The sequence below is a fragment of the Eublepharis macularius genome, chromosome 17 (genome assembly GCF_028583425.1).
Source record: "Eublepharis macularius isolate TG4126 chromosome 17, MPM_Emac_v1.0, whole genome shotgun sequence".
Classification (NCBI taxonomy): Eukaryota; Metazoa; Chordata; class Lepidosauria; order Squamata; family Eublepharidae; genus Eublepharis; species Eublepharis macularius.
In genome coordinates, this window is record NC_072806.1 from 5,895,905 (window position 1) to 5,914,362 (window position 18,458).

Below are 18,458 nucleotides of genomic sequence, written 5' to 3' on the forward strand. Positions count from 1 at the left end.
CTCTCGCAGCAGGCATTTCCCCCCAGTTGAGATTACTGATGATCTGAGACCTTATTTGGATAAAGGAACATCACCGTGAAAGGAACATCACCGTGAAAGCCATTTTCCAAAATGTAGTGGAAGTGGCCAACGGTCAAGCAGAGAACTCTATTGCAGACCAAAGCCCTGCTAAAAAGGCATTTCTACAGGGGTCTGGTTCAAAAGTTGGTAACCTGATTAAAAATAGCAAGTGACATCTTAGGAAATCAAACCACAAAGCTGTGATTTTGCAGACATTAAATATTTAAGCACTAGAATTGGGTATTTAAGCACTAGAATTGGGAACAAGAACGATGTATGCACATAAATATATATATATATATATATATATATATATATATATATATATATAAATAAAATAAATAAAATAGAAGACATTGCCCACCTCCACCTTCAAACGATGAATGAAGTTTTTTTTGGCTTAGTACATTTGGAAAACCAGGAAATTAATAAGGAAGACGGAACTACCCCGGTGACACAAAAATTACAAGAGAGCAATAAATGCCTTGGCTTTTTTCATCCTCTAGACTGAATTACTTTACAATACATTCCATGCAGGGTCACAGCTTTCTAAGGCAGAATCCTCAAATCCAGCCAAACCCATGGATGTCAATTGCACTTTTTACCTCCTTTGGAAATAATACAATTTAGGGACCAAAGATCCACCACTGCCCCCCTTTTCACTATTTTTTTCCGCAAACACACACACTTTCCATTGTGTATATATACAAGTCATCAGGAAGTCCAGACAGAGAGAAGTTCAGCCTCAGCAGGGATAGGGTTGCCAGCCTCCAGGTAGTGGCAGGCAACAACAAGGGGGAAACACCCAGATAGGTTGAACAACTACTAACAAAGGCCGGGCTGAAAACAATTTACAGTCACAAACTTTTTTCAATTTTTGAAAAAAGTTTGTGACTGTTTGTAACTTGTTTTCAGCCGGACTTTTGTTAGTAGTTGTTCAGCCTCCAGGTAGTGGCTGGAGATCTCCCGGAATTGCAACTGGTCTCCAGGCCACAGAGATCAGTTCACCTGGAGAAAACGGCTACTTTGGGGGGTGGACTCTATGGAATTATGCCATGCCAAGGTCCTTTCCCTCCCCAAACCCCACTTTCTCCAGGTTTCTCCCCCCAGATCTCCAGGAATTTCCCAACTTGGAGCTGGCAACCCTAAGCAGGGGATTCCAGCACAGAGAAACGGTGGAGGCTGCATTGATTGGATTTCCGCCTGGGATTATGTGTAATTCCTCCAGCATCCAGGTTGTTCCTATTTCCTCTTGAACAGCCCCTAAAATCAGCCTGCAGTCTTGAGGCCTAGATGAGCCTGGAAAAGGCGTTTTCAGGGGAGAAAGGAGGCCGGCTGTAGTTGCTTAGCAACCACCACCAGGCCTAGTCTTCTGTACAGCCTGCAGGCCCTTCCCTTAGAAGAAACTGCCAGGCTGCCAGACTTTGGAAACCAGTGGCTATTATTTTATTTATTCCTCTGAAACATTTATAATCTGCTCTTCTGAACAAAAGCTCAGAGCGGCCAACGACATCATTCAAACATCAGTCACAGTTCCCTTAAAACAATGGTGACCATTGGGGAGGAGCTAGCATGACTTGCCTGCCTGCAATGCTGCACGTTTTAATAGTTCAGGATGTGGAACTCCGATTTGTGCACGCTCTTGAACTTCCAAGGCTACAGAGCAGAGACTCCATATTTAAGGATGGAGACAAGTAGGTTTGCCAACCCCCAGGTGATGGCTGATGATCTCACATAATACAGCTGATCTCCAGGTGACAGAGATCAGGTACAATGCCACAGAGTCCACCTTCCAAGGCAGCCATTTTCTCCAGGAGAACTGATCTACGTCCCCTGGAGATCAGTTGTAATTCTGGGAGATTGCCAGCCACCACCTGGAAGTTGGCAACTGTAGTTTCCCTGGAGAAAATGGCTGCCTTGGAAGATGGAGTCTCTGGCATTATACCCTGTTGCGGTCCCTCCCCATACCCCACCCTCCCCAAACCCCACCCTCCCCAGGCTCCACCCCCCCAAATCTCCAGGAATTTCCCCACCAGGAGCTGGCATCCCTTGCCCCCTCTTTGTGACTATCCAAAGAGCCAGATGCTTGGCATGCTAATGAATGAAGAGCGTCTCTCTCGCTTTTTTGCTTAGCACAGCCTTTTGGCAGTAGTCACTTGAGGTTCCCAGTTTTAATGAGGGCAATTCATCACTCCCTGATAGATTAGATGGAAATCCAATCCCAGCCTACACACCTGCTATGTTCTTCCTGATAGCTCTTGGGTTATGACTGAGGCACGAGCTGCAGCATGGCCCTTCTTCGCTCCCTCGTGTAGTGCCATGTGGATGCCTGGCCCAAGCACATGAGCAACTGCTTAGGATGGCAAATTCCAAACCATGCCGGAACCATGCCAACGTCTTGGACACGAAGCTCCTGCTCACCATTTTCGGAGGAAGCAGCGCACAGAGGCAGCTTAGCAGCTCACAGGTAAAAGCCATATCCCCGCAGGCAGCCGAGGAGACACAGTCAGAATGGTTCTGATCTCCTTAGCTGTCATTGGGTCGTGTAATGCATATAGGATGTGGAGAGGTGCTTGCCCCAGTGTGCAACTCTGCTGCAGCAGGACATTGCTTTCTACTTCTATTGTTCTGGGACTGTTAGTGGAACCGCTTCACCTGCCTGGGCACAGAAGAAACGAAAGATGATTTGTGATGCAACTCTAAGCAGAGCCGGTGGTGGAAAGTGTCATCAAATCATAGCTGGCTGACTTATGGCAACCCCATGCCATTTTCCAGGCAAGAGATGTTCAGAGGTGGTTTGCCATTGCTTGCCTCTGCATGATGACCTTTCTAAATCCAGTAAAGTCTACAGGCTTAAAAGGGAATAACTCTACTTAAGTGGTTGTTTTTTCTAAGCTGCTATAAATGTCAATAGAACCTTGACTGATCACAAAATCAAAAAGAGTCCAGTAGCACCTTTAAGACTAACCAATTTTATTGTAGCATAAGCTTTCGAGAATCAAGTTCTCTTCGTGCTACAATAAAATTGGTTAGTCTTAAAGGTGCTACTGGACTCTTTTTGATTTTGCTACCACAGACTAACACGGCTAACTCCTCTGCATCTTTGACTGATCACAGTTTTCCTAATCATACAAGATTAATGGATTGGCTACTTAGATTTATATATTCTTACAGTTGGTTTTCAGCTTGCTGGCTTTCAGTTTATTAGGTTTTGTTGACTGTATTTTGCAGTATAACATGTTATAAGGAAAATTTTAAAAAGTAAAATTTTCTCTTTCCCCCCAAATGAAGCAGCCAAGCTTGGGCCCTGTGGGTTCTACCTCCTATGCAAAATCCTAGAGGAGCGGCCGGCGGGGGTGGGGGGGGGGTGGAGTTGACCACTAACTCTGTTTTCCCAGTAATCTGTGTACTCGGTTTGGTGTAGTGGTTAAGAGCGTGGGACTCTAATCTGGAGCGCCGGGTTTGATTCCCCACTCCTCCACTTGAAGCCAGCTGGGTGACCTTGGGCTAGTCACAGCTCTCTGGAGCTCTCTCAGCCCCACCCACCTCACAGGGTGATTATTGTTGTGGGGATAATAACGGCATACTTTGTAAACTGTTCTGAGTGGGTATTAATTGTTCCTGAAGGGTGGTATATAAATCGGATGTTGTTGTTGTTGTTGTTGTTATTACTCTGTTGGCATTCTGGTGTTCATTTATAGTCGCTCCCAGAAGCTCATTAAAAAAAAAAAAAGCTTCAACCAAAGTGATGCTAGCAGCACAATATTTAAATAAGGCTTTCTTTTGCACGTTTTAATCTTCAGTATTTGCCAAAGTTAGATTAGTTTTATTTTCGGCTCTTAAAACAAAGTACCTGGCTTACTGTTTACTGAAAGACTCTTTCCACCCAACTCAAGCCAAGTTCTTATGCAACCACGTCATGTAACAGTTCACTGCAACTGGGCATTATAACTATTCTCCCCTACATTCACTCATGCTCAAACTACAAAGCTATGTAAATACCTAAAGCCAACAAGCAAGCTAGGGATGTGTGTATTTTGCAGTTGCATCCCACAGGGGTATGTGGTACATGTAGAAATCAGCACCCTAGGTTTCTCATATTTCATTCAAAATTTTAAAAACGTTTTCTAGTCCTATAGAGACGCTTTCAAGCCTACCGCAGAATGAATGGGATGTGCCTTTAGGGCAAGACTTCAGTACCCCTGCATAACCTTTTGCCCATTCCCTTGACTTAAAAAAGAATTACACAGAACAAACTTGACTTGCATAATTAACAAAGGATCGTCTTCGTCCTTCTGTGCAGCCCCACATTGGGACTGCGCAGGCGCAGGCCAGCCGCGGAAAAGATTTTTCTAGCTCTAAGAGATGTGAGGGGGACGTTCGGATCCACCGCGCATGCGCGCCGGTGTTCCCGCCAATTTTGAATGCATATATATCCGAACGTCCCCGGCATTCCCTCAGTTCCTTTTTCGCCGCCGTCGAAAAGGTTCTTATTGTCTAGCGTTCGTTTCAAGCGTCTCTTCGGAGTTTTGGATCGTTTCTTCTGCTGGTCGGTATTTTCCCCTTGTCATCTGTCGGGAGATACCGTTCACTATGTCGCAGACATCTTTGTTTAAAAAGTGTCATAAATGCGGCACTAAGATGACCCATTCGGACGGCCATGAGCTCTGCCTCATCTGCCTGGGCGAGGGGCATGTTGTCGAGCGCTGCTCCATTTGTATGTCCTTCACTCCGAAGGCAAGGAGTGATCGGAAGGCCAGGCTCCGTGCCTTCTTGTGGGATGCCAACCTTCTCCCCCCCAAGCCGTCAGGCTCTTCGGGAGATAGGCCGCGCTCTGCCGCTCCGTCACCGGCGCCGTCTCGTAAGTCGCCAGAGCCGCTCCCCTCGGAACCGACGGGGCAACCCGTTCCGGAGGCCCGTCCTGATTCCGGTTCCGGGGATCGTCCTTCGAGCCGGAAGGCCAAGAAGCGTTCCGCGCCCAAGCCGAAGTCCTCCTCCAAGCCTTCGGTTCCGGAGGCTGTTTCGGAGCCCCCGTCCAAGAAGGCCAAGGCGAAGTCGAGGGCCAAGGACCGTGCATTGTCCCCAGCTCCGACTGTGCTGCCTGGTTCTCCGGCCGAACCAGTCCTGATACCCGACGATGTGGTGAGTCTCCACACCCCGTCGCCTCCTTGCACGCCTCCTCCGTCGGTTCCCGAGGAATTTGTGCCGTTTCCGCCTTTCCCGGATCCGTTCCAATCTTTTGAGCGCTCCCTGCCGTCCGCCCCGGCGCCTTCAGAGGCCTCCGTTCCACTGCCGTCTACCTCGTCGGTTCCGATGCCTCTTCGCTGGCCTGCCCCGGTGCCTGCTCCTCTGCCCCCTTGCCAGCCGGTCGCGGGGGTTGGGAACATGACCTCCTGGCAGGATTTTGTGGCGTGGTTCCAGCAGTCGCTGCCCTTCCTGCAACATCCGTCGGTTCCGATGGTCTCCGTTCCGGCTCAGCCAGTCGGGCTCCCAGCACCCGCTCCTCCACCTCCGGGCTTACCTCTGCGACCACCGGTTCCTGCAACTTATCCGTCGGCCCCGACCGCTCACCGGTCTTCGGTTCCGACGCAAACCTCGCCGGAATTTTCAGATTCCGAGGATGAGGAAGGTCTGGCGTCACCGTCGGAGTGCTCTTCAGACGCGGCCTCGGATCCTTCCCCGGATGACACCGTGGGTGGGCCCCGCTCATCGTCCCCAAATGACGATTACAGGCTATTCTCCGAACAGATGGTGCGGATGGCCGCCGCGCTGGAGATAGACGTCTCCTCCACGACCTCCAAGCCCAAGAGTAAGCTGCTGGAGGCGCTGTATTCCGGGTCCCCCGCGTCGGTGGCGTTTCCCCCTGTGGAGGATTTTGTTGATAACGCTCTCGCGCTCTGGCAGGCGCCGGCGTCCCTGTCCGCGACGGCAAAGAAGGTGGAACGGTACTACCGTTTAAAGCAAGATGATTGCCCGTACCTCTTCAATCACCCGAAACCCTCGTCGATCGTGGCTGAGGAGGGTCAGGCTCGGTTCCGTTCCGGTTCCTCGTCGGCCCCGGCGGACCGGGAAGGCAGGAAGCTGGATGGCGTGGGCAGGAAACTCTACTCATCCGCGTCTCTGGGATTCCGTATTGCCAACTTCCAGGCCATAATGGGATCCTATAATCTATTCCTGTGGAAGAGGCTGTCTTCTTACCTCTCCGACCTCCCGGAGGATCGCCGCCACCTGGTTAAGGCCCTCCAAGCCGAGGCCGTGAAGCTGTCAAAACAGCAAATGACAGCAGGCAAGGACGCCGCCGACTCTGCAGCGCGAGCGATGGCAACTTCGGTGGTCCTGCGTCGGCACGCCTGGCTCCGGTCCACGGCCCTGCCTCCAGAGAAGAAGGCGAAGGTGGAGGACTTCCCGTTCGAGGGGCCCCAGCTCTTCTCGGAGAAGACGGATGAGTCCCTCTCCCTGATGAAGAAGAATCAGCAGACGGCCAAGTCCCTCGGGGTCGCCCCCTCAGCCCAGTCGTCGGGTCCGAGGTATCGCTATGGTCGGTTCCGATCCTACCAGACCCCTTACCAGCCTTACCAGCAGCGTCAAGGGCGCTTCTTCTCGGGCCAGTCCTACGGTCACCGATCCTACTCTGCCCAGCAGCGTCACCCTTCCAGGCGCTCCGGCCGGTCCAAGGGCAGGCAACAGCCCTCTTCGCCCAAGCCTTCGACCTCGGCGCAGAAGCCCTCGGTCTTCTGACTGCGCCTGAACGCTCCCCCGTTGGCCTCCGAGGGTGCTTCCTCTGCTGCCCAGTTTCTGGACAGGCTTCGACCTTTTTTGCCCTGTTGGCAACGTGTTACTTCTGACGCTTGGGTCCTGTCCATTGTGGCCCATGGTTACAAGTTAATGTTTACGGATGCACCCCCTCTCTCTCTCCCTCCCCGTTGTTCTCCATGTTGTGATGTTGTGTTACACAATAATGTTATGGAGTTGGTTACCAAAGGTGCTGTCCGGGTGGTCAATGTCTCTACTTCCCCATGGGGATTTTACTCCAGATACTTCCTTGTGGATAAAAAAGGTGGAGGTTCCCGGCCCATCTTAGACCTTCGAGGCCTCAATGGTTATTTGAAGGCTGAGAAGTTTCGCATGCTGACCCTGGCGCGAGTCATGGAACTCCTGGAAGTGGGCGTCTGGCTGGCCATTCTAGACCTGAAGGATGCCTACTTCCACATTTCTATATTTGAGGGCCACAGGAAATACCTGCGGTTTGTGTATGGGGATTCTGTGTATGAATATACAGTGTTGCCCTTCGGGCTAGCCTCTGCACCCAGAGTCTTCACAAAGTGCATGGCCACCGTAGTGGCATACCTGCGATCCCAGGGTTGCTTTATCTACCCGTACTTGGATGACTGGCTCCTGGTGGGACCCTCGCCTGACTCTCTCCAGGCCCATATTGCCCTCACTTTGTCCGTGCTGGCTAGGCTGGGCTTGGTGGTTAATGGGGATAAGTCTATCCTGACCCCAGGCATGGCCATTAGGTTTATTGGGGTCCATTTCAATTCCCTGCTGGGTAGAGCCTACCTGCCCCCTGACCGGTTGGCCAGGCTTTCCGCTTTGGCCCGGCATTTTATGCATTGCCGGTATCAGACTGCCCTTTTGGTTCAGACTCTGTTGGGCCTTATGGCCTCCACCACAGGGGTGGTTTTCTTTGCGCGCCTGCGTATGAGGCCTCTGCAAAACTGGTTTGTCCGGAGGTACAACCCCCTCACCATGGGTCAGCACCAGAGGTTTTCCATCCCCAGGGTGGTGCTGCGCTCTCTGGCCTGGTGGACTGTCCCTGGGAACCTGTCTGAAGGTTGTCCTTTCGGCCCCTTCCTAGCCGAGGTCACGGTTTATACCGATGCCTCCAACTTGGGATGGGGGGGGCGCTGTGGACAGCTTTCGGCTCAGGGCATCTGGTCCCCATCTGAGGCATCCATGCATATCAACCTTCTTGAGCTTAGGGCGATCCGTTACTCCCTCGCTTCTTTTGCAGATGCCATTCGGAACAGGAGGGTTCAGGTCCTGTCGGACAATACCACGGCCTGCTACTACCTCAACAAGCAGGGAGGGACGGTCTCGCTCAAGCTCTGCAAGGAGGCAACGACTCTATGGAATTGGGCCATGGTCAACAACGTCCTTCCCAGAGCCGTGCACATTGCCGGGGATCTCAACACCTCGGCGGATGCGCTGAGCAGGGTGTTTCTGCCTCAGCACGAGTGGTCCCTAAACAGGGTTTACCTCGACCAGGTTTTCCGCACATGGGGCACGCCGTTGGTCGACCTCTTCGCCACTGCCCGCAACAAACAGGCCCCGCTGTTCTGCTCCCGGGCCGGCATTGGCCGCCACTCCCTAGGGGATGCCTTCCAAATACCTTGGTCCCCAGGGCTCTTTTATGCCTTCCCGCCCTTCCCGCTCCTGTACAAGGTTCTTTCCAGGGTCAGGGCCTACCGAACCCGCTGTATCCTCGTTGCCCCTCGGTGGCCTCGCCAGGATTGGTTCCCCCTTTTGCTCTCCCTGTCCCAGGGGCGATGCCTCCCCCTGCCTCACGCCCCGGACCTCTTAACCAGGGACGGGGTGTGGCATCACGATGTGGCTGTACTGAATCTGGCTGCCTGGCTTCTGGGCAACCGGGAATGAACCTCTCTTCTGGGGTGCTTGGGGTGATCTTGAATGCCCGGAAACCGTCCACCAGGTTGTCCTACCAGAGGAAGTGGTCACGTTTTTCCCGGTGGTTGGCCCCAAAGGGGGTTTCTCCCTTTAGTTGCCCGCTCCCTGTCATCCTGGACTACCTCCTGGATCTCTGCTCCCAGGGCCTTGCGTTTTCCAGTATTAAGGTCCACATGGCTGCAATCTCTGCCTTCCATGAGCAGATTGATGGGAAGACAGTTTTTACTCACTGGCTTTCCAAGCAGTTCCTGAAGGGCCTGTTCAAGACCTTCCCTCCTAGGGCCCATCCCATTCCACAATGGAGTCTCTCCCTGGTTCTCTCCCAGCTAATGCTCCAGCCCTTTGAGCCTCTATCTTCTTGTCCCCTGCCTTTGCTCACTCAGAAGGTGGCTTTCCTGGTGGCAATCACGTCCTCTAGGCGTGTTGGGGAGCTGTCTGCCCTGCGGTGTGACCCTCCCTTCCTGCAGTTTTTCCCTGGTACTGTCATGCTCCACACTAGCATGGAGTTTCTGCCCAAGGTAGTCTCAAGGTTTCACCTACAGCAAAAGGTGTTCCTCCCTTCCTTTTTTCCAACACCTTCATCCCCAGGGGAACGAGCACTACACACGTTGGATGTAAAGCGTGCTTTATTGTTTTATTTGCACCGCACCAAATGTTTCAGGAAGTCTCCTGCCCTGTTTGTGTGTTACTCTGGCCCTCGCAAGGGCTCACCTGCTTCTGCCCAGTCCATCTCTCGCTGGATTGTGTCTACGATTAAACTTTGCTATCAGCATGCTGGAGTCCAGTGTCCCTTGTTGGTTACCGCTCATTCCACTCGAGCGCAAGCTGCTTCTGCTGCCTTCCTACGAGGAGTGCCGCTCCGGGACGTCTGCCAAGCTGCGACATGGTCCACTGCTGACACTTTCATCAAGCACTATTCTGTGGATGTGCATGCACGACGTGACTCGGCTGTGGGCACAGCTGTCCTGCAGTCCTTGTTCAAGTAGACACTCACACCCGCCCCCATTGGTGAGATGCTAGTTACTCTCCCAATGTGGGGCTGCACAGAAGGACGAAGACGATAAACAGGGTTTCTCACCTGTAACTGTTGATCGTCGAGTCTCTTCTGTGCAGACACACATTCCCTCCCGCCTGCCCCGCTGTGAGTGCTTGGTTTCTTCCATTGTTTCTCCGGCGGCTCAGGTGAACTGAGGGAATGCCGGGGACGTTCGGATATATATGCATTCAAAATTGGCGGGAACACCGGCGCGCATGCGCGGTGGATCCGAACGTCCCCCTCACATCTCTTAGAGCTAGAAAAATCTTTTCCGCGGCTGGCCTGCGCCTGCGCAGTCCCAATGTGTGTCTGCACAGAAGAGACTCGACGATCAACAGTTACAGGTGAGAAACCCTGTTTTTACAAACATTCAGTGTATTTCAACAGAATTCACCGGACTTAGCACAACACTGGACTCAGAATAGAAGTACTGCCCTGACCTGGATAGCTCAGGCAAGCCAGATCTCATCAGATCTTACCAGCTAAGCAGGAGTGGTCTAGGTTAGAAATTGGATGGGAGACTTCCAAAGAAAACCAGAGCTGCCGAAGCAGCTATGAGTGGCTTGACGGCACTTTCCACTGCTCCTGTTTCCTGTTCTTTCTACCAACAGGAAAGAAGTTAAATGCTGTCTAACTTTGCCTGTTGCTACTATGTTTGTTGCCTGCAATAATGCTTGGGTTTAGGGAGAGATATGTTACCTTCATGTTTAATAATAGTAACATTCGATTTATATACTGCCCTTCAGGACAACTTAATGCCATACTCAGAACAGTTTACAAAGTGTGTTATTATTGTCCTCAGGACAATAACCCTGTGAGGTGGGTGGGGCTGAGAAAGCTCTGAGAGAGCTGTGACTGACCCAAGGTCACCCACTGGCGGAGGAGTGAGGAATCAAACCTGCCTGTCCAGATTAGAGTCCTGCTGCTCTTAACCACCACAGCAAACTGGCTCTCTTTACTGCCAACGTCTGTTCATGTGCACACATGCAGTGCAGCACACAGAAAATAAATTTGATGGCAGAGCAAGTCGAGGGCAGATGGGTAGTTAGGCAACGGAACAACTCTGACGCATCAAATGTACAGACGATGTGTCACCTTTGTGTGCAGGGATTTTTTTCCTGATGTCAATAATCAAGATACTTGCACCCTTTTAACTAACACAGTTTTCTTTCTGACAGGGAAATTAATTTGAGAAAAAGTAACACAAGGTACATCCGCTCCCCAGAACGTTCTAGCCTTTAGCAGGTATCTGAAGACCTGTTAATTTTGCAGGGCATTTCAAGTTTAGACATTCTCTGTTATAATTCCTAGTCGTTTTTTAAATTTTATGAAGCATTTTGGAATTTTATTTGAATGGGAAAGATATAAGCACTCACTATAGATGCTAATATCATGCACAGGCCACTCCTTACAGATGTTAATTACTTCGGCTATAGCTCTGTACTTTCCTGATATATCTGCTTATCTCATTTCATCCTGTGCTAGGTTTTACATTTTGCTTATCTAACAACCATTGGGAGTGTCTGGCACTCATGTGGAATGAACTAATTACCCTTCGGAGCTGATCTTGATCTGAAAAGCCGTCTCTTTTAAAGTCCCCGGTGTATACATGGTTTCATAGTTTTGGCTGGATCGTGCCTGCTGAGTTTTATATGCTGCAGGGACTGTTTTAATTTATATTTATTAATTATTAGTAATTTTGCTAAGGGTCTCATGAGTGCAAAAAAAATGGGATAAAAGTATTCTCCTCACGCCGCACCGGTAGCTGTATCAAAAGGACTAATTATCCAGGAAAGAATGTTTCTTAGAACAGCAGAATTTGAGTCCAGTGGCACCTTTAAAGGCCCACAAGATTTTCAGAGTGTAAGTTTTTGAGAGTCAGGTGTCTGAAGAAGGGAGCTCTCTGACTCTTGAAAGCTTGCAGTCTGAAAATCTTGTTGGTTTCTAAGATGCCGCTGGACTCAAATCCTGAATAGTTGGTATTCTTGATTTAACAAAAAATACTTGGGTTAGGATTCCAGAATGGCCGTTTCAGGAGCTTTGTAGTAGAGTGGTCACACAAGCTACTAACTAATTAGGAAACCAAGTGCTGGTCAACCGAGAATTGTACAGGGTGATTTATGTGCCACCCAAACTACCTTTTGTAAGAAGCACTTTTCATTTTGTTTTAAAAATGAACAAATGGGGACGGCCTTTAGTTAAACAACAAAGCATTCAATGATAGAAAGGAAGAGAAGATTTTTCTTATGTGTATGCATTGAGTCTCTCTTGAGAACGGGTAGAATGGATATCGTGAATATCTTGTTCTTCCTTTGACTTAGTATCCTCATACTTCTGCATTCTGCAAGCATCTTTCACATAGGCCCAGTTGGCAGACAGAACCACAAGGTAGTGAACCATGTTTATTAGAGTTAACACAGGTAGAATACCTGAAGGCCAATCACAGCATGTTCTTCACCCATGCTGGGACCTGAGCTTCACAGCTTCCGTCACACACATAATATTTCAGATAGTTGAATGCCAAATTAGGCATTAACATTGCTCTTCCCCTTGCATAACAGTTCCCCATTCACATCCAGGTTTTTGTAGGTCTCGCTCCCCACCCCGCCCAATTTAAAATAATTGCAAAACGTTTGTGGGAATAGAAATCAGGTGATGGACCAGTGAAGTCATGGAAATAGCCAGCGGGAAGTCAAGCACAGAAGGACTGAGAGCCAGCATGGTGGTCGTGGTTAGAGTGTCAGACCCCAGGTTCAAATCCCCACTCTGCTGTGGAAGCTGGCTGGATGACCTTGGGCTAGTCATACACTCTTAGCATAGCCCACCTCACAGGGTTGTTGTAAGGATAAACTTGGAGGATGGGAGAATTTTGTAAGCCACTTTGGGTCCCTGCTGGGGAGAAAGGCAGGGTATAAATAAAAGTTAAATAAATAAATAAAGGTTTCCCAATTTGACTGAACCATCTAAAAGAAGGTGGGAAAGTGCAGAACCATTTTGTACAGCTAGAAAAAGGAAAAGCACCTCTGATTTGGAGGCAAGGTCACTCTTGCTATCCTTAATATCACCCAAAGTAACCAAAGACACTTGTTATCTCGTACATCACGACCCATCTATAAGTTCCTAAAAGCTCCATTCTATGAAAGCCGACCCCCTCACTGGCCCTGTAGCTGCCTTTCCAAGAAAAAACCTTCCCCTTGCCAATGATGGCCAAAATTATCCCAGGAGACTCCAGAAGTTGAGCATGAGAGAGTGTGTTAACACATGTGAGCAAAGTTGCTCCACTAGAGTTTAGCAGCTGGTGGCCCTCCCTCCCTGCCAAGAATGACATCTGGCCCCGCATTCCCAACCCTCACCCATCCCTGCCAAGAGTCTTGAAATAGCTCAGAGGGAAGGGGAAAGTATTCTGGCAATGAGCCTAAAAGTGGCCTCAGGGGAGCCACAACACAGGACAAAAGAATGACAGTAGAATGACAGTAGAAGTCTCCTCAATTGGCTTTAACTGTCAAGCAATAGTTCTGTCTCAGCACCATCAGGGCTTGGAAGAGGTGGTGGAACTCAGTGGTGGAACTCAGTCAGGTCCACACAATAACGTCACTTTGGGTCAGCTGGAACAAGGGGGGAGTTTTTTAAAGTTTAAATCGCCCTCGGCGAAAATGGTCACATGGCCAGTGGCCCTGCCCCCTGATCTGCAGGCAGAGGGGAGTTTAGACTGCCCTCTGTGCCGCTCCAGCAGTGTGGAGGGCAATCGAAACTCCCCTCTGTCTGGAGATCAGGGGGCGGGGCCACCGGCCATGTGACCATTTTCAAGAGGTGCCGGAACTCCGTTCCACCGCGTTCTAGCTGAAAAAAAGCCCTCCACACAGCAGATGAAAGGGCAGTTTTATACTCTGGAAGGCAGAAGCAGACAGGCAGGGTTGGGGATCAGTGGGAGCATCTTGAAGGTGCAAGATTTCTCTTTCTGTCTCTGGGGATCTGAGGTAGGGATCGTGGGTCTGGTCTTGTAATAGTGCCCCACTTTGGCTCTTTCTATAAATAAAAAAGCAAACGCAACAAAAATGCCATCAACCTCCAGCACTCTCACCTCAAAGGGGACCAAATCTTTGAGCTCAAGCTTGTGGGAATTGGGCACGAGACTGTGCACATGCGAAGGAACCAAGGTTCCTTTACCCTGTACAATAAGAGGTGATGTGTTTTTGTAGCTTTGGAAATTAAGAAAGTCCCTGGTTTAAATCACATCTCTGCCATGATCCCCAGCCTTAGAAAGCTGAGCCTCAGCGCCCCCGTCCTGTATGAAACATAGGGATAACAATACAGACCTTACAGAATTATTGTAAGAATTACCATGTAAGCAAAGCACTTGGAACATTCAATTGAATGGGTGCATCTGACATTTGCGTCAGAATCTAAGTCCGTATTTCTCAAACTTGCTTGCTTCAAGGAACCCACGTTGAATTGTCTGCTAAAGAATGCCTTATATTTTGCAGTAGATTCTGCAACATATTTATCTATGTAGTACATTTTTATCCTGCCTTCCCTCACCTCCAAGCAGGAATAGAGTAGAGTACATGATTTCCTCTTCCTTTTTTTATCCTCACAACAACCCTGTGAGGTAGGTTAGGTTGAGCGAGAAAGTGACTGGTCATCCCAGCGTTCAGGTTGAACGGGGATTTGATCCCGTGTCTCTCAGATCCCTGTACAGTGCTCTAGCTGCTACACCATACTGGCATAGTTTGTGTGTGTTGTGTGCCATCAAGTCGCCGCCGACTTATGGTGACTCTATGAAGGAAAGACCTCCAAAACGTCCTACCATGAACAGACTTGCTCAGATCTTGCAAACTGGAGGATGTGGCTTCTTTTATTGAGTCAAGCCATCTCATTTCAGGTCTTCTTTTCCTACTGCCTTCCACTTTTCTTAGCATTATTGATTTTTCCTGAGACTGGCACACTTTACTTTATATTTAGCTGGTAGGTGGTAACCAGGGCTTTTTTTCAGCTGAAATGTGGTGGAACGGAGTTCCGGCACCTCTTGAAAATGGTCACATGGCTGGTGGCCCCGCCCCCTGATCTCCAGGAAGAGGGGAGTTTAGATTGCCCTCCAGAGATCAGGGGGCGGGGCCACTGGCCATGTGACCATTTTCACTGAGGGCGATTTAAACTTTAAAAAACTCCCCCCCCTTGTTCCAGCTGACCCAAAATGATGTCATTACACGGTCCGGGAAGCATGTGTGCCCTTTGCGCGTGCGCATGTCGTATCAGGGGCACTACCTCCCGCCAGGAATTTCCCCCTGTGCTGGCAGGCCGTTGAGTTCCACCACCTCTTTTCCCAGAAAAAAAGCCCTGGTCATAACTGATGGGTGACAGGCAGGAATACAGCCCTGCCTGTGTGGAGGGCCGTCATAAATGGCCATTACGCAAAGGAAACCAAATGGTATCCTTCCTCCACTGTGCTGCTGAACATGTGATTTAATTGGCTACAGGGTTATCAGTGCAATCCTCAAAAGAGTTACTCCAGTCTAAGCCCATTGAGTAACTCTGTTTAGGATTGCACCGTATGTTACGTAACATATCCACTTCCTACCTGTTGCTACGGGAGCAAAATTGCTACCGATCACTCCCACTCTGTTTCTTGAACTCTGAAACCTGTGTTCTTGGAAGAGTGCAGCTTCGCCCTGTATACAGCGCCTCACATCGTGAAGCAATTAAAAATGAATTGCTGGTTGTAAATTAGCGTTAATGGAAGCACAGGATGGTTTCTGAGGAAAAACCCAACAGGTTAACAGACTCCTTAATTAACCTAATATCTTGAGGCCAAAGGGTGCTTAGTCCATTATCACCACTGGCCTGAAGAACACCACACACTGCATTGGGTGGTGGCCATTTTGTTCCCCTGTGGCTGGTTCCACACAAGGGGTGATAAACAGAGCAAATCAAATCTTTTCAGATATTTTTACTCTAACAACATTTGATGCCCAACTTTGCCATCAAAATCTCTCCTGCTATCATAAATCGCTCCATCTGGGGCTGGCCCTAGATAAAACGGCCGACCAGGCAAGGATCACGTGCAACGCCTGCCCCCTGATCTCTCCGCGTTATTTTGAATGCATTGTTGACTGCGTCATGATGACTTGAATGCAAGACTGGGTATGGAGAATTTATTCCTGTCCACAGGCTGATAAATTTGCCTGCTAGGATCTCCAGAGCTTCAGAATAATTGAAAATGTACCAACACCCCAAAAATGAATGGTACAGAAACATTGGGCAGACCGAGATGCAAAGAAATGACAGGCGGTACTGCCTAGGAGGTGCTAACTCACCTTTAGATTATACCTGAGGTTTCCACAGTTGATTAACTGAGCCAAGGATAGGTGCACGCCTAGAAAGTCTCCAGCCTCCAGCAACAGGTAGGAAGTGAATGTTACATAACATACGGTCTGGCTCTGCCCTCTTTCCCTTCTGACTCTGAACTCCTTCCCAGATCATCTCTCTGTGTGTGATACTTCCTCCTTCGCTTTAATTCCCCCCTTCAAAGCCCATTCCCCCACCCATAAAGTCTTTGGTTTAAACCTGCAAGCCTAATCTCCAACTGAATCAAGCCTTCAGTAAATGCAGTTTCATTCATACTCAGTCCTTTGTTACGCTTGCTTGGCCCTCCAGTGCTCTAAGAAAGAAGGACTGGTTTGATTTGTTAGATTTCTAGCCTGCCCTCTCCGTGAGCAGGCTCAGGGCGGGTGACAAAATCATAATCACATAAAATACAGGAGTATAAATACAAAAAACATATATAAAACAGTGCAATAAATACACGATAAAATCCAATATAAATATACAAGAAAGTACAAAGTACAAAAATTACGCCAAGATACGGCATTCGGCATACAAATCCAACGAATAATCTCTGTGGGGTTGGACACAGGGAGATCTAACCAGCAGGAGCGGTGGAGTCTGAACAAAACTACAGCAAGAAGACTGGTAGAAATGTTCGCCTACGCCTTAACCAGGGCTTCTTTTCAGCTGGAACACGGTGGAACAGAGTTCCAGCACCTCTTGAAAATGGTCACATGGCCGGTGGCCCCGCCCCCTGATCTCCAGACAGAGGGGAGTTTAGATTGCCTTCTGCGTCGCTCAGTGGTGCGGAGGGCAATCTAAATGCCCCTCTGTCTGAGTTGACAAAAATATATAGATAGGGAATGAAACAAAAAATAGTGACAATTTGTGCATTCCCCTGGCATTTTATTTCTTTTTAATGATACATGTAAGAAGAAGCTTGTTTTCAAACAGTGGTAGCAGCAAAGGATGACAGCACTTAGAATAGAGTTGTATGTGTGTGTGTGTGTGGGGGGGGAAGATAATAACCACAGGTGCACAGGTGTGTGTGTGAGAACCTCATCCCCTTTTTTCTTCCACTCCAAAACTCTACCATGTGCACCTTTTCAAATGGAGAGCATTGTGATGACAAGAATTGGCCACTCATTTTAAGATCAAATGGAGAGCATTGCTCTTTGATCTTAAAATGAGTGGCGCTGCAACCTAAGTAGAGTTGTGTATATGGCACCACCATTTAATTTTTATTAAGAGCAAAAGAAAAAAGAAAGGGGACTTAGGAAAAGCAAGCACAGAAAGAGATGATGCAGAGCAGAGCTGTATCTTGGGTTGCCAGCACCCGGGGCAACAACCCATGACCGGCAGCGCCCCTGTCCCCACACATGCAAAGCGCATGTGCACTCCCAGGAGTTCGTGATGACGTCACTTGCGTGACATCATCACGCAGGGCACCCCTGGGAGCGTGCCTCCCATTCTGGCTGCTGCAACTCTCCCAGTCCTGCCACGCAGCTGCCTGTGCTGCTGCTGGAGAGCCGGGAGCGTGCGGGAGCATGTGGCAAGCTAGCCGCCCTCTTAGTGCGGCAGGCACTCAGCGTGGCACGGGCGGCCTCCCAGCCCTCCTGTGCAGCCACGCGCACTGTTGCTGGAGGGCCGGGAGTGCGTACTCCTGGCCAGAAGCCACTCCGGTGCCCTTTGTTTGGTGGTGCCTGGGGCAAGCAACTCCCCTGCCCCTCCTAGATCCGGCCCTAATGCAGAGACAGAGGTGGAAGATGCAGATATATTGATTTAAAAAGCGAATTCTACACTGCAAGTAGTTCGTGGCCTGCTAAGGTTGGGAAATTATGGGCTTAGTTGGATTCTTGTGAAAATAAACAAGGGCATTTTTATATCAGTGTAAAGGGCAATATGAAGATTAAAAATGGTCTTTGGAAGGATGGCCTGCTTCTGTTTAAAACTTCCTGGCATTTGCTGGAGAGTTTACTCTTTGGGACAGTTTTGAGTGTGAGGCAGCAAGATCCCCTCCCCTGCCCTCTTAACCGAAGGAGGGCTGCAACAGATGTGCGGCCGAGAACAAAAATAGGGACTGAGACACAGCCAGCGACTGCTTGTTAATGGTCCAAGGGAGATGATGTCTCAGTGCCAGAAAAAGCACAAAAATGCAGTCGAAGTTGAGAGGTGATGGGAGTGCTGGAACCGGAAACCAAGGCTCTTTGCAGTCCTGCAGTGAAAAAATTCAACTCGTTCTGAGGTTTTATAAGTTACTCCAAAGTCTACTTAAGAGGTCCCACCCCCACCCCCCAGTATGGTGGGATAGGCAAGGAGAACACTGCCAGTCCACTCTGGTTACTTAGGG